Source organism: Phasianus colchicus, chromosome 18, assembly GCF_987193195.1.
Source record: "Phasianus colchicus chromosome 18, bPhaCol1.hap1.1, whole genome shotgun sequence".
Lineage (NCBI taxonomy): Eukaryota > Metazoa > Chordata > Aves > Galliformes > Phasianidae > Phasianus > Phasianus colchicus.
In genome coordinates, this window is record NC_143453.1 from 1,313,987 (window position 1) to 1,336,515 (window position 22,529).

General features: G+C 43.7%; 2 long non-coding RNA genes across 2 annotated transcripts in view; one reads left to right on the top strand and one right to left on the bottom strand.

Moving 5' to 3' along the window:
- The window catches only part of LOC149915493 (uncharacterized), a 144,453-nt gene that overhangs the window by 95,444 nt on the left and 26,480 nt on the right, over positions 1-22,529 (bottom strand). The gene's annotated exons all lie outside the window — the stretch shown is intronic.
- LOC149915494 (uncharacterized) lies at positions 16,046-17,778 on the top strand. Its single transcript, XR_016458677.1, has 3 exons — positions 16,046-16,201; positions 17,070-17,154; positions 17,620-17,778. It is a non-coding gene; the product is annotated as an uncharacterized LOC149915494 (long non-coding RNA).

Genomic DNA, 22,529 nt, shown 5'->3' on the forward strand with positions numbered 1-22,529 from the left:
CCTGACTAGCAGCTCTCTTGAGCAAGGTACAATACCAGAAATACCCAACAGTGTCAGGGCAAAATGCTGCACACCTTTCTTAGAGTACAGATGAAATACAACATAGGTCTTCTGCTCTGACTGGCGGAACACTTCTGGGGCTCTCAAGTCTCCCAGAAACACACTGTTGGTCTGGTTATTATTTACCTCATTGCGGAGGACCTTTTACTCAGAGCAGCACAAAGGCAGCAGAGCCCTTCCCATGGCTGCCCAGTTCAGCCTACCAGAAGGCTGGAGGCTGTGGGGCCTGTCCCTGCCCTGGCCCTGTGCTCTCCTGAGCTTTTCCCCCTTCTGTCTCCAAGCCACCAAACAGCAGGATCGAACCTCATGCTAGGGAACAACTGGGTGACCCTTTCTAGGGATAAATCCCTGAATTTTATGCCCGAAGGACAATTCCTTTCTCTCTCCCCACAGTTCCCTCCCACTTCCTCCCTCCTCCCTGAAAGAAAGATGAACGACTTTGCTGGAGGAAAGGGTGAAATTTCATCCTGGATCAAAACCATGAGCAGAATACCCATGTGACTGCTCGCAGAATGTGTTTTGCATGCAAATATCATACATGCAAAGTGAAAATGAGTCATTTCACAGCCGCTCTGGCTCTAGGCACTGAGTGACTTCTCCTCAGTGACTCCTGCACTTGTCTGCTTCCCCTCATTCACCAGCTCCGTCCCTGTCATCCCCGGCTCCGGTGGTTTCTTAGGCCTTTTTGCCTGCTTAGGCTTCACTCATTCCAGAGTGAATATTAGGTGGGAAGGAAGCAGGGTGGTTTAATTAATTAATTATTTACTTAAGCTGTTAGTTTTGATTTACGTTCTGGTTTTCACAGCTTTGAGGTTTTCACTCACTGCTTTTGCCATCGGCTTCAGTCACCGTGTTGGCTCCCTAAATCCAGAGAGGCCAGCTGAGTTTTCAAAACACAGTGGTGGTATTTGTATTGGCTGCTGAGCTTGCTTGGGCAAGGACATGGCTTGGCTTTCTCTCCCCGTGCACATGAGCTGATTTCTTTCATTATGGCTTTTATTGTTTGCTTTCAAGATCTAGGTATGGGGAAAATCAATATAGGAACAATCAAAATCAGGAGAAAAAAACTGGGCTCCTTTCCCCCCTTCCCCCCTCTATCACCCCCTTTGTCATTAGCTGATCGCACAGACTTGGAAAGCAAGGGCAGGATGAACCCTCTGCACTCCATGTTGGCACATGGAGGAGAGGGGAAGATGGAGGTTTTGGCTGCCTGGATGGAAAAAAAAATCCCTTCCCACAGATGAGCTATTCACACTTTGGATTAATTCTGGCAAAAGCCACCTAGGAGCTCCTTCAGTGATAATAATGGGTCTGAAAAGATCAGAGTGGACCTTGGGGCTGTGAAGAAGATTCCTGCTGAAGGTTTGCATGAGTCAAGATGCATGCGAGATGTGGAGGGGAGGGAAAAGCATAATGAGAAAGAAAAAACACACATGTTTTTTAAAAAATTACAAACCTGCAAGCCAATACTAAATCCCACTTCTCTTAAATCAAACAGTAGCTAAAATAGCAAAAGAGAGCCCCGGTTTCACTTGGAAAAGCAAAGCTTTAAAATCACCCGGCCATTTTTCTGGCAGCAATGCAAATCCAAAAGCCAGCAACTAGCACAAAGAACAAGAACGGACTGTAAAAATGAGCGACAAGACCTTGGATCTCAAGCAGGCGTCCAGCTAGTCTGTACAAATGGAGCGGTTCAGAGCAGCCATCACATTCAACCGAGAAGCTGAAACTATTTGTCTGCTGTTTACCTCCCCACCCCATATCCCCCCCGCCTTTCTTCCCAATTCTTCCCCACCACTGACCTCCTCCTCCTGCCCTCCCCACCAATCAGCCAAGCTTGCCAGCACAGGGGTTACAGCATGACATAATTGCAACATGCATAAACAACATTTGCCATTAAGGGATACTTTTAATGAGAAACAGAGCTGCGAAGGGGAAGCATCAAAGTGGCTCACGGAAGGAAACCGCCTGGAACAAAATCCTACTTGATGCCCCAATTAATATGTTCCCTAATTCTATTTCCTGCACTTGTGGTCCCGCAGCCTCCTTGCTTTAATTTCTTTGGGAGGATGGAGAGGAAGGAACCTGGAAATGCAGCGTCTTCATGGCTGACTTGATGTGCAGGCAATGCGCATATTAGAACAAATTAGAGAATTAAAAAATAACCGACGACAGACTGAGGAAATGTCATCCCCAGGATAATAGTATTAATTGAGACCTGGGTTTTGCAGGCCAGGCCAGCTTTCGAAAAAAAACAAAGCCGAAAGCTGGAGTAATATGACTGGATTAATTACACTGGGAGGTATTTTACTCTGCCCAGCTTCGATCTTTAACTCAGCAACACTGTTGTGTGTTACTGCGGCATCCTCTTGGCACAAAGGCAAATGTGTTTTCGGCTCTCAGACATGGCAGGAGGGAGCTCTGCAGGGCTTCTGTGCTAAAGGCTATGCAGGTCCATTTGTAGCGGAGCCTTAACCAAACTTGGATGCATCCTAACTGACACGGAGACAACGCCTTTTGCAGATCTGCCGTGTTACGAACAAAGCACAGCTGAGCACCTTATGTTTTCCTGACCTTGAGCTTGGCTCCAAAGAAAAGGGTAGAGTATACTGTTTACATTAGCATTTAACATATGTATTTGTACACAGCTGACACTCTGTAGTCAGAAATGAACTCTGTCGACACATCAGATGTCACTACAGCAGGTATGTCCAATGATTCCTGACTCATGAGCCACAGAGATATATTGAGAGTAAAAGAGAGAAAGAAAACAGTTCCTGTTGATAAAACGCTCAACAGCTGAGCATGGAAGAGGGAGCAAAAGAAACAGGAATACCCTTATGAAAGGAGAGACCTGGGAAGATGAACCATGTGGTGAACATCTCTGCTTAACCTTCACCAACAGCTTGAAGATAAACAGAGTCAAGACTCAGCAGTGATGTAAGCCTTTCCTTTTTTTTTTCCCTGATTCCTATGGAGACAAGACTAGAGTGATCAGGGTTTGTCCGCCCACAGTTACCTCATCATCTCTGAGCCAACAGATCTTTATTTAGTTGGAATACTTGGTTTTTCAGGAGGGTAGAAAACTCAGAGTTATGTAGTTCTGACAAATATTGCACATACAGGAAGCCAGGTGGAAAAGAGCTCCCATAGAGGTCCAGAAAAGGAGAAAATGAAACCCTTAGCAGCCACCAGAGAATCCTACAAGAGAGAAATTCACAGCAATTCAGATTTCATTACTTTGCTCATTGAACAATTCCTTTTAAAGGGCTCTGCCTTTTTCTGCAAGTCTAAGCTATAACTTAGAGCAGCCAAAATTATCACAAAGATGAATATTGCCTTTGAAATTCTAGCAGGAAGTGGACGAAAATCTTCTGAGAAATCTCACACAGAAGCTTGCTTTCTGCAGAACTTCAGTCATCACATGAAGTGCAAGCAGACTGCATGAGTTTAGATTAAATTCCTACTTATGATCACTGAAATAAAAAACACCCTCTTCCACCTGTGAAACACAGCACAAGTGACAACCAGCTTGCAGGAGATCCCCTAATCATTTATTAGATAGAATAAAGAGTAATTTGACAGAGACTGGGCTCAAAAGAGACGTGACTCAAAACCCTCATTAACATTTCCAGTTTTGGTCTCAGCATTGTGAGGAAGAGGATCTGGGGAAGTCACAGTCCCCCACATCCCAGGGATATCATAATCTGTGGGAAGTTGTAGGACAAAGAGAAATTAAAAAAAAAAAAAGAAAGAAAGAAAAAAAGAAAAAAAAAGAAAGGAGAGAAAAAAAGCCGGAACCAAAGAGCTGGAGGAGCAAGCTTCTCCTGGTTTGCAGCTGTTGAGAAGTTCCAAGTAGACATCAAAAGCTCTGCTCACACATTGCACTGCCCGGTCTCCATCCCAGCTGATACCGTAGCACAGCCATTGAGAAGTTAATGGACTGTTGGGTATGGTAACATGGTAACACACCTGCCAGCCTGCCTTGTGCTCTTCAGGTCTTATGCACTGGACACAAAGCTGCATCTCCTCTTCTCCTGGGTTTGATTCATGAGGTTTGACTTCTGCTCCCAGGCTCTCTCACCAGAGGTGCGGGAATGGAGAGGCTCTGGCAGCTTTCAGTATGTGCTAAGAATTTCACAGAAACAGCCCCAAATCTGCATCAGACTCTGGATGACTGGATGGCATGTGCACTGCAGACAAGCAGCCCTTACTTCTCTCATTCTGATTTTACTCATTTGAGATTTGTTAGGGAGACCAAAGCATTTGTTTATGGATACAAAAGACAATGACAGCTGGCTTAAATTTTTGGCATGAGAAGTGTTTTATGTTGAAACCAGTCCTTTCCCATTTTCAAAAACAAAATTTTTAGCCAAAATTTCTTTTTACTGTCGGCATTTTCCAAAGTCTGCTGGATTCTTTTGGTATAATTTATCAGTATCTTTACTGAACGTATTCAAACTGTTATCATAACAAGAGTGTACTTTTAACTCCTTGCCACAGCCGCTGTTTTCGGAAAACGAAGTTCACTGTAATCAAAGATACAGAAGCTGATTACTAAAATTAGTTTGCTAAAGCTATTTGAGAAAGGATTGAGATTTAAGAACATTTCAAATCTTGTGAGCTAGAAACAATCTGAAGTTACAGCTTTTAAAATATTTGTGATAAAATCTGTCACCAGCTTTAACTGGAAACTTGTTTTGCAACAAGGACCTTTTCTCCTTGTGGAGTTACACATTTTCACCTCTTTCACATTGAAACAGATTGAAACTAAATTTCGAAGTGTATTCCACAATGTAGGCTCAGGTCTTTACAAGGAATCTCAGAATATGACAATGAGAATTAGCATAAAGAGAAAAAAAAAAAACAAAACTTCCTGAAACTTTGCAGACTCTGTTACCCAGAAATCATTTCAAAATGGTGTTATTATATACTGAATTCACTAGAAGCATTGGACTCCTCACTTACTGAGAATATATTTAACATATGGGAAACCATTAAAATGCTTCATAATGAAACAAGAACCTACACAACCTTTCCTCTTGGTTCAGGTTGAGCTCAGGACTATCACAACATGCAGTGGATCCCACAGTGGCTGCAGACATACAATGCTCCTCAGAGATACCACCTGTCTGCATGTATGTATGTTCTGCAGAGCTTTCTCCATCTTTCTCCATTTTTTAAGATGCTTGGGCAGTTTCTTGTTCCTGGACAGGCTGTTAGTACTGAAGTCAATGTCCTGAGCAAATGCAGAGAAGTACTAATTGCTGGCTTAGGTCCTAGCATGGTCAATACAAACAAGATAGGGCGAATTTTGAATATAAGTGGACTTAAATTTGGAAGAAAATGGGTGATCTGAAACACCTAGGAGAAACAGCAGATTTTCACCACAGTTTTCAGATGAACATAAAACTATGGGCAATTCAACCATTTCTGTCATAATACAGACCTAAGCAACATTAAAACTTAGTACTTTCAAGCAACTTTTCCAAGTCTGAGGATTTGAAAATGTAATTCATCGTAAGGCAATGGGAGAAATATTATGACACTTTTTATACAAGTCCTGCTGCCATTCTGACAGTCTCCAAATCCACCCATTCATCTAAAGAGAAGCATCAGCAAGTTAAAGGCTCTGGGTATAGGAAATCAGGTCATGAAGGAGAATAAAAATATAGATGCTTCTAACGCTACATCAGCATTTTTCTTAGGTGATTTTCCTGTACCTTGCCTATTGCTTGACACATCATTACCTGGTAATAGGTCTCTCAGCTCTGGGTGGGAACCAGTGGAAAGAGGTGCTGGGAACTTAAGGACCATGGCAAGTCGTGGGCTTAATAAAACCAGAGATGCATGTCTGGAAAAGGTAGAGCAGACATATAGAATTGCAAAAGAGGCCCTTGCTCACATGAACTGGGGCTCAGCCCTGCAAAACTGTCGAATACCTCCTGCAATGAGTGGGAGTTAGAGGTGCTTGCATGACTTTACCGGATCAGTTGCTCATTCATTGCTCGACTCCTGGTTTTACTATTCTCCTTAATGGACTCAACTTCCTCTCTTTTCCCTGTATGAGTGTGTTGAAAGGATCGGACCTCCACACGGGCTGACTCAATTGGAAAACACTCCATTATAATTCACAGGGAACTCTCTCATCTGCTGTCTGTGACACCTTCCCACAGAGGATGTGCTTTGTACTGTCCTGCATGGATAAAAAATATTGCAAAACAAAACAAGGACAATCATTTTCCTTGTTTAGATTTCATTGGAGCTGCCAGAAAATCCAGCTGGTTGAAACATATTACATGTGTTTTGCAACTATTTTCCTTAAAGTTTTCTTTTGTAAAACCTCTTGAATGTTTCTTTTGCACACACAAAGAAAAATAACGCCAACGGTTCTTAAGAGAATTTTTGCAACTTCTCTTTCTAAACTTTTACTTCAGAAAAGAAAACTCAAAAACTTCGAACAACTCAGGGTTTACTTTCTTCTGCAGATTTTTGTTTTGAGTGAAGGTCAGAGCCTTTTAAATGTTTTCACCCTTCACTGAACAAACTTTTGATACCAATATCCATCCACATATGAATGCATGAAACTGTTCGCTTTATCTGGGTTGCAGTCTTCCAAGACATCAAACCCTCAGCTGAGAAATGGATGCAGCTACCCTGCTTTAGTTTTAGAGCAAGCAGTGACCCCGCCTGGCTTGGCAGTTCATGGAGAGAAATGCATGCCTTGAGGGACACGAAGGGCAATTTCCCCCCAAGTCACTTGCTTCTCTTCAGGGGCACATGTGGGAGCTGCTGCTGACTGGGTGACACATAGCTGCCTACTACCAGAGAAGCCAAGCCTGCCAGTCCCGTTAAATGTTTCTGGCACTCAGACAACCCAATATTCAATGATTAAAGAGCTTGCCTTGTTCTTTCTTTCCTCGAGACAGAAATTAGCCACCTGAGGTTTCCTCATTGCTCTCCACAACCCCAAAACAATCAGAAGGCAAATTTCCAACCTCATAACCCAGACTTTGGGAGTCACTCCCTAATCTCCCTGGTTTATCAGCCACATCATGAGATTACATCATGGCCTGGTCTCACCCAGCCTAGAGCCAGCCAGCGGGCAGCCACACTACCATTTAGGATTGCTTGTTGCTCTGTTTCTAAGGAATAAATTGAGCCTCTAGCATATGCAATGAGGCTGAGCAATGGCTGGTTAATTTTCATTTTCATTTTATTTTTAATAACCAGCTCATATCCTTTCCTCTCTGTCCCTCCTCCCCAGCATGGGCTGACTGCTACAGTAGCAGAATTGTACCTTCTCTGGGTGCTTTCACTTTCAGACAGGATTAACATGGCTTCTTAGAAATCATTAATATTACCAGAAGTGAATCTGCAAAATACGATAATTCAAGTCCAACCGGTTTAATTTGGAAAAACATCAAGAAGATGCAAGTTATCAGATTCTACTACATCTGAAACACTACTCCAAGTGCAGGAGCTCAGCTGCTTTAACTTGGCCTCAATAATTTACAGGAAATATTGTGCCTCCTCCCTAGTTCCTCCCCACCTTTAGAACACAGCGTTTACGTATAAGGTAAAAGTGCATCTCAGATGTATGTTTTTAAAGCCACTTCACCTGTAAGAGCTCAGCTTTGCTAAGAGCTCTGCATAAATACATTTTGTCTGGTAAACCTGGCAAGTCAATGACAGCACATTTCTCAATATCAACAGGCACAATCCTTCCTTGCTAGAAAGCAACATAGCTCGTACAAGATTCCCAGTATCTGTCAAAATTACTTCCAAGTCATAATGCCATGCCTGGAGATGCTAACAGATCCCCTTTGAATTTCCTGTTTCAGACTGGACCCTCCTTTTGGACTGCCCTTGTCATTCATGTATTTCAGCTGCCAGCTGCTGGAAGCAAAGACTGGGAGTGCGCCCACTGCCCAAAATTTTGCAGGTGACTTCGCCTTAGCTAGTGCATCTGTGAAATTACAGGGAAATGAGACGTCTCAGTCCGACATGACTCAGTTTTCCAATCTGAGCTCACTTTCTTCCTCCACCACCTTGCAAGGCTTTGTTGGGAAGAGAAGGGATGAGCAGAAATGAAGTTGTATACGTTTCCAGTTGTATACGAATTCCAGCCTTCTTTCATGGTGTTTCAGAGTGCTGAAAGACCTCAGAAAGCTATCACACACAGCACAGCCCAGTGCCGGAGTCACTTCTGCAGCTCAGCCCTCGGCTCCCCAGCTCAGGAACTTGGCTCACCAGCCGTTTCATTACATGTGAATGGCTTTTGCATTACCAGATATCAGGCCTGTTTCTCCACCTCCCAGCCCCCCCAACACCCCATGTACCACCCCTGTCACTTCCTGCAAGCAACAACACAAGCCTGGCTTCAACCCTCCAATTTGTCTGTTTAGTGTCTTCATACAGGAGGTAGAAAATGAAAGAAAGGCTGGGGGAAGGGGATGGGATGACTGAATGAGTAACTTGTCTCTTTAATTTCTCTGCGTGCCCCCCCATGCATCCCCTGGGGACACAAGCTTCAAAGTGAGCTACAAATATTTACTAATTCTATTAACAGGATACAAATTGTTTTCAGGGGAGCATCAACCACACAGACCCGTGTCAGTCCCCTCCTGATCACAGACCCCCGGCGCACACCCCCACACTGTGCAGCCACATGCGCTCCATGGCCGGCCGCTCCTTCCCGCCCCCCCAATTTTTCCTAAGTTCAAGATGAGTTGAAGGGTCAAAAAGGCAAAGGGTGTTTCAGAAGTTTAGCAGACAGCATTTGGTAAAGAGAAGGCAGCGAAGGGCGGGAGGGGGCGGGGGGAGAGGAGAGAGGAGAAATCTGGCATGCATTAGGCTGAACAGTTCCAAACATCCATCCTCCACAGACTTGTTACTTTCTTTCTTTCTCACAAGAGGTTTTTTTTCTTTCTTTCATAATTTGTGGTTTATTTAAGATTTTTTTTTTCCATATCAGCCAACAACTGTATTGTAATCTCCTTCTCCCACTCTCTTATTGTGCCTGCTTGCTTCCAAAAGCTCACTTGCAATATTCGACAACTCTCCTAGTGAAGCTCTCAGACACATCCTACATGTGCTACCAAGTAGCTGCAAGGACTTCAAAACAGTTGCCGGAAACCAGAAAGGTGAATAAAATGCTCTACTGTGGATGAGCAAGGTGCACAATGTGCTTAGATGCTCTGTTCCCAGCAGAACTGGGGAGGGGAGGCACAGTGCTTGCATCTGGGCTCATCAAGAGCATCCCAGCATTCAGATGTAATGCCACTGGTGAGCTCTCTAGAAAGGAGAGCAACACTCACTGCTTTAGTCAAAGGCTGCAGTTGCTGTTACAGAGTTCAATGGAGTATAATTAGAGCTAATACCAGCTAAGCCTTCGGCTCCACAAAGTCTTCCAGGATGTAATTTTCCACAGGACTTAAATGTTGACCCATATCTCGTTATGTTTTATGAGCTTCAAATAAGAGCAGCACAGGCTACATATTCAGAAGAAATAATACTTCCCAAATGTCCAGCTACCTAAAGCAGATCCATCTGGTTGGCTGGACAGATGACCAAAGCACTCCCAAGGATGTCAGGATGCCATCAGTTGGGGCTGTTGCATGAAACATCTGACCTCTGGACACTGCGTTCTCCACCTGAAAAATTATGGACAGGACAGCACTGTGGACAAAGTGGACACTGGAGAAAGGCATGGGAAGTGACTTGTAGAAGATATGTCCCTTTGCTACTACCAGACTGCCAGGTGGGACGCAGGGGAGATCATTCTCTTCCCACTGAACTGATGTCATGGGGAGGAGAAGGCTGTGCATCACTTTATTTTTTAACCTTTTCTGGCATGCCAAATATTTTCACTTTTGTTCTGGGTCAAAGAGTGCTGAGGATGCAGCAGAGTGTTCAGCATATTGTGGAGGAGCTGTTGAAGGACCTGCCTTCTGCCAACCAGATGTGAGAGATAGAAGCTGTGGCACATGGGTTTGACAAAGAACAAACAACCTGACCAAAGACCCCTCCAGTACCACTTCAAATCTTGTTTCTTTTCTTCTCATGGGACATGAACCTGTCAGTCCTCCAGAATATTTTCTACAGCCAGAGAACAAATAGATAAAATCTTATGTTTTACTGGAAATCTCTCCTCTCTTCAAAAAAGAGAACTCCCCCAACTTTTGGAGGGAGGAAAGGAAAGGGCACATGCACTGTGTGGATGATGAAAGGGAGAGCACTGCATCCTGTTGTACATCACCCAACTTCAGTCACACGTATTTGAAGTCACGTTGCCCCTGTCTTATCACTGAGAGAAATAGGTACCTACAAAGGGCAATTTAAACCTCAGGTGGATTGAAGTGCCCTTTGGCACTAAGCAGTTCAATAGTGCCTGAAATTAGCCAGGATGAATCTGGGCCTTAATCAGCAAATGGACTTTTCATTCCATGAGAAGTGTCAAGATTGCAAATTATTTTTCTTCCAAATGAGAACCAGAAAAACCCCACCAACATTTCACTTTTCCCATGATTTATATTTAAATTCGTTTGAGCTAATCAAAATATATATTTTCAGCCCCGTCAAAACATTCCAATTTAATTTTACACATCTTTAATTTGTCTAAATATAAACTACATTTTAAAAATTAAAATTCCAGTCGTCCCTCCCCCGCAAAGAGAAAGAACAAACTCCCTTAATTTGGAACTACTGAAGTTGGACTTCAGATGTTTTTTTCCCCTCTTATATTATTTAAAACAAGAACATCTGAAAATGTAACCATTTGCCCATAGAAAAATAATCAGTTTTCCATCAAGGTGATGAGTTATTGGAGAAAAAACAGATACAGTGGCATTTTCCTAATCACTTACAATGGGCAAGACTTAATTACCCTATAGAGGAAGATAAGTCAAGGGCTGGATGGGGCTTTGATGAATGTCAGTTAACCCCAGCCCAGGATACAGAGAAGCTGAACACTTTCCTAGCTGCATGTGGTGAGCTACCTACGTTCCTCCTAATATGTGCTATCGTGTTTGACTGTTACTTGAGCAACGTGGACCTGTTAGGAATATCAGTCTACATTAGAAGTCTTCTAACATACAGTTTAAGTGGGAAGGAGGGAGGAGAGGAAAAAAAATCTAGCACCAAATTAGTTCTCTGATTGTTTTCAAATGTTCAAAATGTCAATCTCCTGGCAACACCTGCACATGGCACATAGACCTTGGCTTTCTGGAGTCCCTGTAGCATCTTTTCGAGTAATCTACAGAATAGAAGGATGTGGCCTTGGAAAAAACCTCCTAAGTGCATAAACAGCTGTGGCCACATTTCCTATGTCTGACATCTCAAGGTTGCTGAAGGAGGGGAGAATGAGGACAAACAAGGCTCTGTAATAGATTCACCACAAAAAAGTATTATTCATGTATTAGTTATTCTTTAAAGAGCACAACAACTAAATTTGTAGAAAGATTTTAGTTGCTTTTTGGTAGTTTTTTTGCTATAGCAGTGGGGTAGAATATCTCCATGCTGCCTACTTACAAACATTTTTGGTACCTGGATATAAATGATATATGGATATTTGGGTAGATAAAGTTATGGATGTGTTAAAACACAGTAGTAGAAACATTCTCGTTCATACAAGTGGACTTATGAAACGTTAATATGACCACAAAAGTCAAACTCATTACGAAAGTGAGAGCATTATGCTAACAGCAGATAGTCCCAAAATTAAACTAGAACAGCTTCAGTTATGATCATATCTACACCATCTGTACCACTTGACAACATACCAGTACAACTGAGGCAGCAAATCATTTCCAATTGGAACCAAGCAGTCTCTCTCTCGGACGGATCCGATGACAGCACTCACCTGTGAGGTGGTGCAGTGGATTCAAGGATCTGGAGCAGTGATTAGTGGTCTGGTTAGCTCATCACAGAACTGGAAGACATGAATGCTGGTCCAAGGAGGGCTGTCTGTGCAATGCATGCTAGCACTGAGCACAAGTCTGTGAGGGGCTGGGGGTTCACAAAGACCAGTGTGATGTCCAAAGCCACAGGCTGCAGGGATGAATATTGGCAGGTGGGCAAGGATGGCACCAGAAATAATGCCTTTGGCTGACACAAAAGCAATCCGCCTGCTAAGAGCGATCTCAGTCACTGACTCTTAAATTTGAATTGCTACACTCTAGAAATCCAAGCCCTGCACTCCTCATGCTATCAAAGAAAGATAACACTGAACCTAGGATGCAGATCAGAAGTACAGATGTGAATAAGTCACTTAAAGAAGGCAGCTTTGAACACTGCTGAGCACTCAGTCAGGGACTGAAGAGCTGCAGGGGCTGTGGCAGGTGAAGCCAGCTGTTGTGGAAAATGAGCAGAGCGTGAGGGGCTCTCCATCTATTCCCCTTGCTGGGCTCAACTCTCCATAATCCTTAAAAAGGGAGGAAACAAAACAAAACAAAGCCTCTCTGCATCAGCCTGTTTTGGCCATACATCCTCTCCACTGCAATGGCACTCAGACCATCGCAGCAATCCAATGAAGTGTTGCTGTAATTAAGGTTTAATGGAGCTGCAAGGCTATGTCATAGCAAAGAGCCTTATAACAGAGGTGGAATGCAATTTACTACCCACCAGGTATAGAGCAATAAATCTGCAATATTTATTGGCAAGAGAGAGAAATGTGATCCAGAATTCCATATGCTGGGTTGGGGGAGGAGATGAACACCACTTCCAAGGGGAAAACTTCCTCTGCTACTCTGCTGATACATCCTATAACAGCATTTACGTGTAGCCATTCCAGAAGATCCTAAAGCAACCTCCAGACTGAATACATGCAGCACCAACCTGGCTGCTTCAAGGGCAGGGAGTGGCAGCTCCCTGTCCCATGGTACCCTGTCAGTCATGGAGGAAAGGGAGCACAACAGCCAGCACATCTGGCCAGCCCTGCATTCTTGCAATATGAGCCCCAGGATAATGTGAACACAAAAACCTTGGGGCCAACTCTACAGCTGGTGTAAGCTAGCAAAGGCATACTGATTTGCACCCACTGAGTGGCCGGCCTGGGGTTCCCCTCCACAACTTCTCTTGTGGGTATGCAGTAAACTGCATGTTATTCAATTTATTGTCCTCAGAAGGGGGAAAGGCTGAGCAAGCTGTAGAGCTGAGCCTGCTGTTCCCAAGGAAAATTCCTAGCCTGCTTCTTGAGGCCATTGAACTATCCCTTCTGATACTGAGACCAACTCCGGGGAAACCTCTGTGGAACCCCTAGAGCAAAAATTTGGGTCAAATCACACTGCAGTGGCATACAGAGTGCAATGGCACTAGGGAAGTGGTGGGATGAAGAGGCACTGACCTATTCTTGAAGCACAGAGATTCCGAAGCAGTAAATAGAGAAGATCCATGTTTCTCAAAAGTCAGACACTGCACAAACAATGACTGTGCTTTCCAGCTTACACAATACACATTTCTCTCCATTAATTTGTTTTTAAGCCAAGATGAAGGGATGGGGATGCCTGTGTGCAAATGGGGCACAATACATTTTTCATTGTCTGGAATTGGATGGTCAAATGTCAATAGCTGAGAAATGCTACATTAGACAAAAACAAAATACAGAACTACTTCCAGGTGGAAAAATAACCAGAAAAAACTCCACAGCATCATAGTCCTAAAAGGCGGTGAGTACCTGTGCTAGAGACAGTGAGAATGACAAATTTCTAGTCCCTCCCATGGGACTGAATTAGTTGTTTCCTATGTGTCCAATAGACATTTTCTTTCTGAGCAAAACAACTAGCAGGTGGCTAGTCCTGCCTTCTGAATTGGCTGTGGCAGATGCAGGGCTGTGCTGAAGGGGAAGCTAGAGTTTCACGTCCCTTAATTCCCTGCTAGCTAACTGGGTTGTCGGAGGGTCACCAACATTTGTTTTTCTGCATGTGTGAGTGTGTCAGAGACAGAGCAATGGACAAGAGGGAGTTTCCCAGCAAGATTAATCCTTTACCAGAACTGGCTGTGTCCCAAGAGTGACTCTTGGAAATGCTGGCATAAATTGGCAATTAATATTGTTGCTTCAATGGAGTTACTTGGGAAGCAACTGTTTGGCCCAGTGGGTGCTGATCCCATGGCTTATGCTCTCATTTTCCCCCTCTGAATTTTCCACATGGATTTCTTACTCATTTCTACAGTTCAAATGTTTAGGGAACAGAACTACTTCACTCTATTGGAGTGATTCCCATCGAAGACCTCAGAGAAGACGCCTTGGCAGCAGCACAACTCATACCTGGTACCAGCTGTTGTACCTTCATGATGACGTTAGTGCTCTGGCTCTTTGCAGGCAGGAGGAGAGTGAGGTGACAGGGCCAGGGGTCCCTTTATGTGGTTTCAGCATTTTAGCATGAGTGCATTGCAGACTCTGGCAGCATTTCAATGTAGCGTTCAAGTTCACTGAAGACGTGCCAAGATGATAACCTTGGCCATATCTGCTGAGGCAAAGGTTTCAAAGGCTCTTCATGAGTCTGACTTCACGTTGAAAAAGCCCATCATTTATTGTCTTAGGGAAAAAGCCTTATTACCAGCGGGGAGTGCACTTCAGATGGGTAACCCTAAGAAACTGTAAATCTACCCAGTATGCAGACTCTTGTTCTAAGAGGTGTTGCATTAGCAAGCAGCTTTTCAGTCCACTTGGCATGGCAGCATGCCTCTGTGTTGTTGGCAGACGTCCCCCAGCCTGCAGGGGCTAGACAAATTACAGAGCTGGGCAATCACCAGCCACATGAAATGTGGCCACAAGAGAAAGTAATGGATTCTGCACCTGGGAAGGACAAACTCTGGCTATACACACAGACTGGTGGGTGAGACACTGGAGCAGCCCCCTTGAAAGCAATCTGGGAGTCTTGGTCAACAACAAGTTGAACATGAGTGTATCCAGGCAGCCAGGAAGGCCTACTGTATCCTGAGATGCATCAAGCATGGCATTACCAGTTGTGTGAGAGAAGTGATTATCCCTCTCTACACCGCATTGGTGTGGCCTCACCCTGAGTAATGTGAGCAGTTCTGTGCACCAAAGTACAAAAAGGACATAAAACTACTAAAGAACACCCAAAGGAGGTCTACAAAGATGGTGAAGGGTCTGAAGGAATGACTGAAGTCCCTTGGCTTGTTCAGCATAAAGAGGAAACTAAGGGGGAGACCTCACAGTGGTCTATGGCTTCCTCATGGGGTGGAGCAGAGGGGCAAATGCTGATCTCCTCCCCTTGGTGACCAGTGATAGAACCTCAGGGAACAGCACGGAGCTGTGCCAGGGGAGGGTCAGGCTGCATATCAGGAAAAAATTCTTCACCAGATGGTAGTTGGGCACTGTTACAGGCTCCTTAGGGAAATGGTCGCAGCACCAAGCTTGCCAGGGTTCAAGAAGTGTCTGGACAGTGCTTTCAGACATGTAGTCTGATTTATGGGTGGTCCTGTGTGGAGCCAGGAGTTGGACTTGATGATCCTTCCAACTCTGGATATTCTATGATTCTATGGTTCTACCATCCTATCCTGCTCTGCCCTTGCTGCCAGTTCCAAGGGCTAATTACCATTACAAGGTTAATTTCAGCCTTCAGACCCCTAGGACTTCAAGTCTAACACTGGACTGCCTGTAGTGGGCAGCCCAAAGACTCAATTTTTTCATCTAGATGATGGATAGGACCCGCTCTGGGCCAAACATTCTCCCACCTCTGCAGCTCCCACTCCACTTCTGCAGCTCCCACTCCACTTCTGGCTGTACAGCACCAAGGGCTAACCCTCCTGAAATGAGCCCTTTCTGCTCAGAGAAAAGCCCCATCTCTGGCTGAGGGCAGACAACTCCTCCTTCCCGAGGGCCCTCTGAAGCTGCATGCTGCCTAAGCATAGCAAAGATTTTGTTGTTGTTTTTTGTTTTCCCCTCCTTCTCACTGCCTACAGAGCCAAAGGGCCTGTTTGTTTTCCTTTTAGTTATCAGAAAGGTTTATTTGCGATTGCTTGAGAGGGGAAAAAAACCCTCTGTAGCCACAGGCAGACAAGCTCAGTGCTCAGGAACATAATGGCTGGAGCCTGCAGGCCCATATGCTCGCCATCCTGCGAGGTGGAAGGCCAGCTCCGATCATCTCCAGCTGCTCAGGATACAATTGATCAGGTATGGCTGAATGTCAGAAAATGGGGTCAGGTTGGCTGGGGGCTGCAGCGGGCAGGGGAATGGGCAAGGAGCTATTTAAAGCGTGTGGCAGAACTGGGAATGTTCCTCTTTGGAGATGTCAGGGCTGCAAACACAGACACATACACAGTCCCCGAAGGGAGGGAGGGAGGTTATATTTTCCCTGTCAGCTGCTATAGCATCTTCTGAGCTCCATGAGAGAATGGACTAAGCTTTCATACTGCATTGAATAATTCCTGCATTTTTAGGTTCCTATTTCCTCCTCCCCAATGAATTAAGACCTAGGAATTCAGCTTGTTTGTTGTTTCTTTTGTTACCGAATATCCATGAAAAGCTCAATGTCCCTGGGAACTAATTAGGTATTAACCCTGCATTATTGCTGCATATCAACCATGGAAACATGCCATTTAGATAAATCTCCTTGAAACATGGAAATACTGAGTGATCAGGTGGAATGGCTAAATAATAAGTTAAAAAATATCGGGTTTCTGACACAGGGAAGGAAATAAAGAAGGAAGTATTTCTAGTGAAACAACTACGTGGTATTCTTGTACACAATTTCTATGAAGTGACGAGACAAAATTAGCAGATAGGAACAAAACTGTTTGCAAAAAAACCCAGTAAGGTCTAAGCTACCACTAGGAATAGTCTGGGAGAGATGTGGGTGGGTTTCGGAGCTATACAGGGTCCTACTCCAGCCTAACATGTACATTTTCCAGTTGTTTTGTGCTTAGCACCTCACCCTAACCTCCATGTATTTGTGATGGACAGTTTTGGAAGATCATCAGGTCAAAGACTGGACCGTTAGTGACATTAGGTTTTGTGCAGGCAGTGATTTTGTATTTCACAGGATCTCTACACACTGCAACCTTTCACAGCCCACTATCACTTGATGCAGAAGCACAGACCGCTAATAGCATGAGATGAATAAGTGAGTACGTATCTATTTTTTATTACTCAAGCCATTTCAAGAATTCTCATAATTAACTCTGAATACTTTTTCATCTGTTTTCCCTCAAAAATCTTCCCATTTGACTTAAAACCCTTATTTGCGGTCCAAGCAGCAGCACACTTAATCAGACTGAACAAGGCACATCGGCTCTGAAGATGCCTTAAAGCATCTGAAGAATCTGAAACCAAGACGTAGGAAATAGGATTGCTCTCACGCAGCCTTTCCTTGACTCAAACAGCGCCCCTCTCCTAGTCTGTAGTAGAAACAGCAGAGATCCCGACCCCAGTGGCAGGGGATCCAGCACCCCCAATTTGGGTGTTTCTACACCATAGACAAACAATGACTCAAGGCAACACACTATGAACCAAAATGTTTTGATTTGATGAGACAAACTCAAGAGCTGTTTAGACTTCAGCTGACCAGACTCACATGGATGTTTCCTTTTCAGCTTCCCCTGTTTACCCTCATGCCTGCCATCATTCTGTTTGGTGATGGCAGCCAAATACATTCCCTTCTCCTTGCCTCCAAATCCCTTCCTTGAACCTCAGAGTCCCAGTTCTTCTAGATCATCTCCTGCTGCTTGCTTACAGGAAGACAATACAACAGGACTCTGGATGTCTTTGGGAAATCCCACATGTGGCTTTAACAATAAATTATTATTTTAGTGGTTTGCTTTCAAGTTGTTGTACAAGTACTTCCTACAACCCACTAAGGAAGTAAAAAGCCTCATTTCAATTGGTAAGGGACTTAAAGAATTCAGTGGGCCTTGCCAAAATGCCCTTGTCTACCTATTCCAATAAAATAATCCTGCCCTGATCACAGCTACACCCAGCCTGCAAGTTCCCTTACACAAAGCACTCTTGAGAGCTCGCAGTGGGAGGTCTATTCTCACATCAAATTAAAGCCAGACAGAATCAATTAAAGCAAAAAGGATGGGTTCTACTGAGATGACAGAAGGCATTTGGGGCAAATGCTCACAGCTGAATGAGGAAGAGGTGCCATTGATCAAGCTTTCTTGCTCCTCCATGAAAGCTTATGAAACAATACACCTTCTCCAGAGGACTGGTGACCACTGGTTGTAATGTTTTGTGGTGCCTCATGATGCTGAATAGCAAGAAGAGTAAAGTTTAAGACAAATAGAAAAGGATATGAATGGAACATCAAAAATTATCAGAGGAGGGGCTTTTAGACTCTCCCTTCTGTTATTCAGAGGTGAGTAATTCCAGTGCAGGCCCTGAGATAAGAACAGTGAATTCACAAAAAATGCCCACCAAACTCACAGATGGATTTCATTCCTAGGTAAGACTCATTCTCCACAAGATCTGTGTATTTACACTTACTCCGATAGCCCCCCATAAATGCTCTCTGATGACCCAAAGCCATTCCCCTGGTCTTGCCTGAAGCCAGCCCTGCCTGCAGTGGCTACAGCAGAGCACTTCAGCCAACACCTTCATCAATAGTTGCTGGCTTTGTAACTCTAACTTCCTCCCAGCCATACCCTTCTCTTCCTCATCTGGTGTGTTCAGCCTACAAATTGTTCAACTTGTTACCTGCAAGGGAGATCAGGGATCAGCTGGGTGCTGAACATCTCTCAGCTTGGGGCACCTTTAGTCAATTCCAGCTTTCTCCACCCCCAAGAAAGGTGTTAGTTGGAACAGGAAAAGAACAAGAGAAATAAATTTTCTTTAGAGAGATGCTGACACAGGCCCCAGTTAGTGAAGGAAGATTTTTCGGTGCTGTTTCCCTCCCTCTTCACTGTAAATTCCCCAGTGTTCTAACAACAACCCCCTAATTCTCAGACATCCAGGAGGGTCAAATGCCTCTGCAAGATCCTGAGATTCCCCAGCTTCTATTGAGAGCAAGTGAGCAGCATTAGCTCTTCTGAGTTTGCCTTGCTGGGCTGATTTGTGGTGTGAACACACACTAATTAGCCATTTAACTTAGGAACTAAGACTCCCAAGAGAAAAAGATTTCAGAAGGGAATTCGGAGCTCTTCAGACTGAAATCATCATCGAGTGCCTAATGTAACTGTTCTGCTTCTCCTTTTCAAAACTTCTTTCCCTTCATCTGACTATTAAAATAGGCACAATGAATGTTGCACATCTTTGCCAAACAATGGGTGGTGTATCCTCTCTTGAAGTCACTTGTGTAAATTCACAACACATTTTGTCTTCTGGATTTGGGTAGGGAAAAGGAAGATGTCTGTACAAGAGATAAGCAACAAGAGATACTTTATGCCTCTTACACAATGGTTGGCAACTCATAGAATATGGTTAAAAACTCTAAGTCTACCAGCATGTAAAGCAACTCTTAAAGATTAAAGATTCTCTGAACACCAGGCTTGAACTAGGTTGATGATCAAATCTTAGTTTATATCTCAATCCAAGCAACAAATTGGAGTCTGCATTTTAAAACAAGTCTTATGTTAACCGAACATTCACAATCATAAAAAAATCTCTTCAAACAACCCCTATGGAGTGCTATTGTTGGCCTCTTTGCTTATGTACATCCAGAGACTGAAAAGGCTGTATTTATGGTATTACCAATTCCAGCATTGCCAGGCCAACCAACTTGAGCTTAGCACAATACTTTCCCCACATTGTTCCCTTCCTGACAGAAAAGACAAGAGACTTTGTGCATGGTTTGGAAAGCTTCCAACTAGTTTAGCAGGACCCTGTTAAGTGATTTAATTCTCTGAAAAGATATAGGCTGTGCAATTTTTGGCTTTACATAAGATAATAGCCCAACTTACTAACTGTAAAATAAAACGTACTGGGCATGCTAGTGTACTGGAGGAAGCCCCAGCGTGGGATTTGGGAGACTTGCAGCAGGATTCAGATCACCCAATCAAGTACCTAAAGCATGACTTTGTTCAAACACCCAGAATATCCACTCTGAAGTGTTTCCTATTTCAGAAGGTCCAAGATCTCATCAACACCTATTTCAGCATGCAATACCCTCCCATGCAGCTTCTGGGTATGCAGATTACAGACATAACCCTTTTTCTGCTCCAGTCCAGATCCAGACAGTCATCCACAGTTCCTCACCAGCTTAAGTGCTCTTACAAGATTCCCAGCTCAGCAGAAGACCACACCATGATGCTTATGGATGCATCCAGTTCTCAGTTAATTCTAAAACTGCCTAGGCACCCTCATGCCATTGTTTTTGGGCAAACATCTACATCAGGTGCTGCAACGCCTAAGGCAGGCATGTAAACTAGGTATTACAGTATGAGGTTGGGCTTCCAATCCTGAATTTGAAACTGTCCTGCAAGATGATTTTGAAGACACTTCATCTCTGAGTGCCTCTCTTCAAAATGTTAAGACAGGTAACATTCACAGTGTATTGGAAGTAAGACAGCAATTAGTTCTAGGTGCTTGTGAATAAAACACGCTTTACTTAAGACACTAAGAGACTCCATAAATGGGCTGCTAACTGAATCTGAAGACCTACATGATACCAGATAATTTGGCTAAGTTATATGATAGTATTAGAAGGTAAAACCAAGCAGATGTCTTGGTTGCTATTGTGACTCTACAGAAATAAATTCTTGTTACCAGTAAACAATAGCCCTTCCACTTCTAACAAGAGAACCTGTCTTTAGTCTGCCACAAAACAAACAAACATACAGACAAAACCCTGTTAAAATCTTTTTTGATGTTGCTTCAAGCAAAGTATGAAAAACCTGCCTTGATGACAGCTCTCCCCGTCTTTGGAGCCAAGCTCTGCAGACAGCCAATATCATGTGCGTCCACATATGATGGATCTTACTTGGGCATGAAATTTTCATTAGTTCTTGAGCAGTGCACAGATGCAGGGTTTGACCAATCTAATGAGCTAACACATACCACTGCCTGGCTGGTTATAGCTGCAAAAAAAAAAAAAAAAAAAAAAAAAAGCTAAGAAAGAAATCTGATTGATCCTGTATACCACTCTTGGTATATTTTTCCACCTTACGCTATAACAGCATTACCAGATCTCCTTTCCAGTTCTAGAACAGAGAAGAGAATGCTGCAGGCCAGTAACTTGAGAAGATCTTTGTTTCCCTCTATAATTCCTCTAGACACAATAAAAATGATTTTTTATGTTTTTTAATGAGAAGTGACTCTGATTTGTTCTTCAGTAGGACAACTTCTAGAGGAAGTCCCGAAAAGACATAAAGCAAGGGTGTTTGTTTTTGTTTTCTGAATAGAAACTGCCAGAAAAATCCTCAAGCTCTCTAATACATGGGAAATCTTAAGTAATCAGTATCTCTTAGAACTCTGAGCTGGAATTAAAGACCATAGAAAAGACTCTTCAGAGTACAGTAAACTGGCAGTTGACTTCATCTCACCTATTCCTCCTCTTCAGTATGGTGCCCATAGGAGCTGAAATTCTGAAAAGAACCCATTAAAACTAAGTTCTTCCTTCTGTGTGTTCTTACCCCAAGCATACCACTATGCATAACAGAAAAAGGATAGCACCCACTCCCAAGAAATTAAATCTCTGGATAGCCTCTGAAACGTTTGAATGTCATATTAATGTATCTTATACTCTTAGTCCCTGATCTCCCAGCATTACCAAGAAGGTAGTAACAGCAGACAATACAAGAATACACAGAACACTTTTTAAAGTTCCTCTTGTGTCATAGCTCTGGACACCAGAAAATTCCTGAGAAAGAAAATATTCACATATCAATGAAAGGAAAAATAAAGTCATCATCACCTCAAGATGGGAAGAATTTCAGCTGACATAAAGATAAAAGTAACCCATAGATTGAAAAAGAGCAAGTTTTGTCTCAATAACATTTGAACAAAAACACTTGTACTTGAAATATCCAAACCAGGGGCATGTTTCCCAGCGAGGAATCCTGTCTGTCACTGATATATAAAGGTCCAGGGCTTTCTCCTCTAAAGACTAACATTCAGACGATGATCCAATATACAACAGTCCAGTTTCATTGCACAAGTCTTCACACAGCTGGACCAACAGCCCCCTCAGCGGCAAATCACAGAAAGAAAGGCTCTGAGTTCCGTGAGTACTTTGCAGCTCCTTGCAGAACACGCATTTCCATGCTGACAAGCACTGCCTGCGATCTGCAGGAGCGACTCTCTTTCTTTTGCCCACGAAACCGCCCGTTTGCCCCGGCCCGCGTCGCGCAGCCACGCAGGACCATGGACAGCAGTCCCGCGGCGTGGCACGGCGCTCGGCCGCCCGGCCCCGGACCCCGGCACCTGGCAGCTCCCAGCCATTCCAGAACCAATTCTGTTCATCCTGAGGTGCTGCAGTCCTCCGGTGAGCACACGTTAGTGCAAGGAATATCATTAAATGGAAAGTATAAGAAAGATGGAGGTGCTTTTTTTTTTTTTTTTTTTTTTT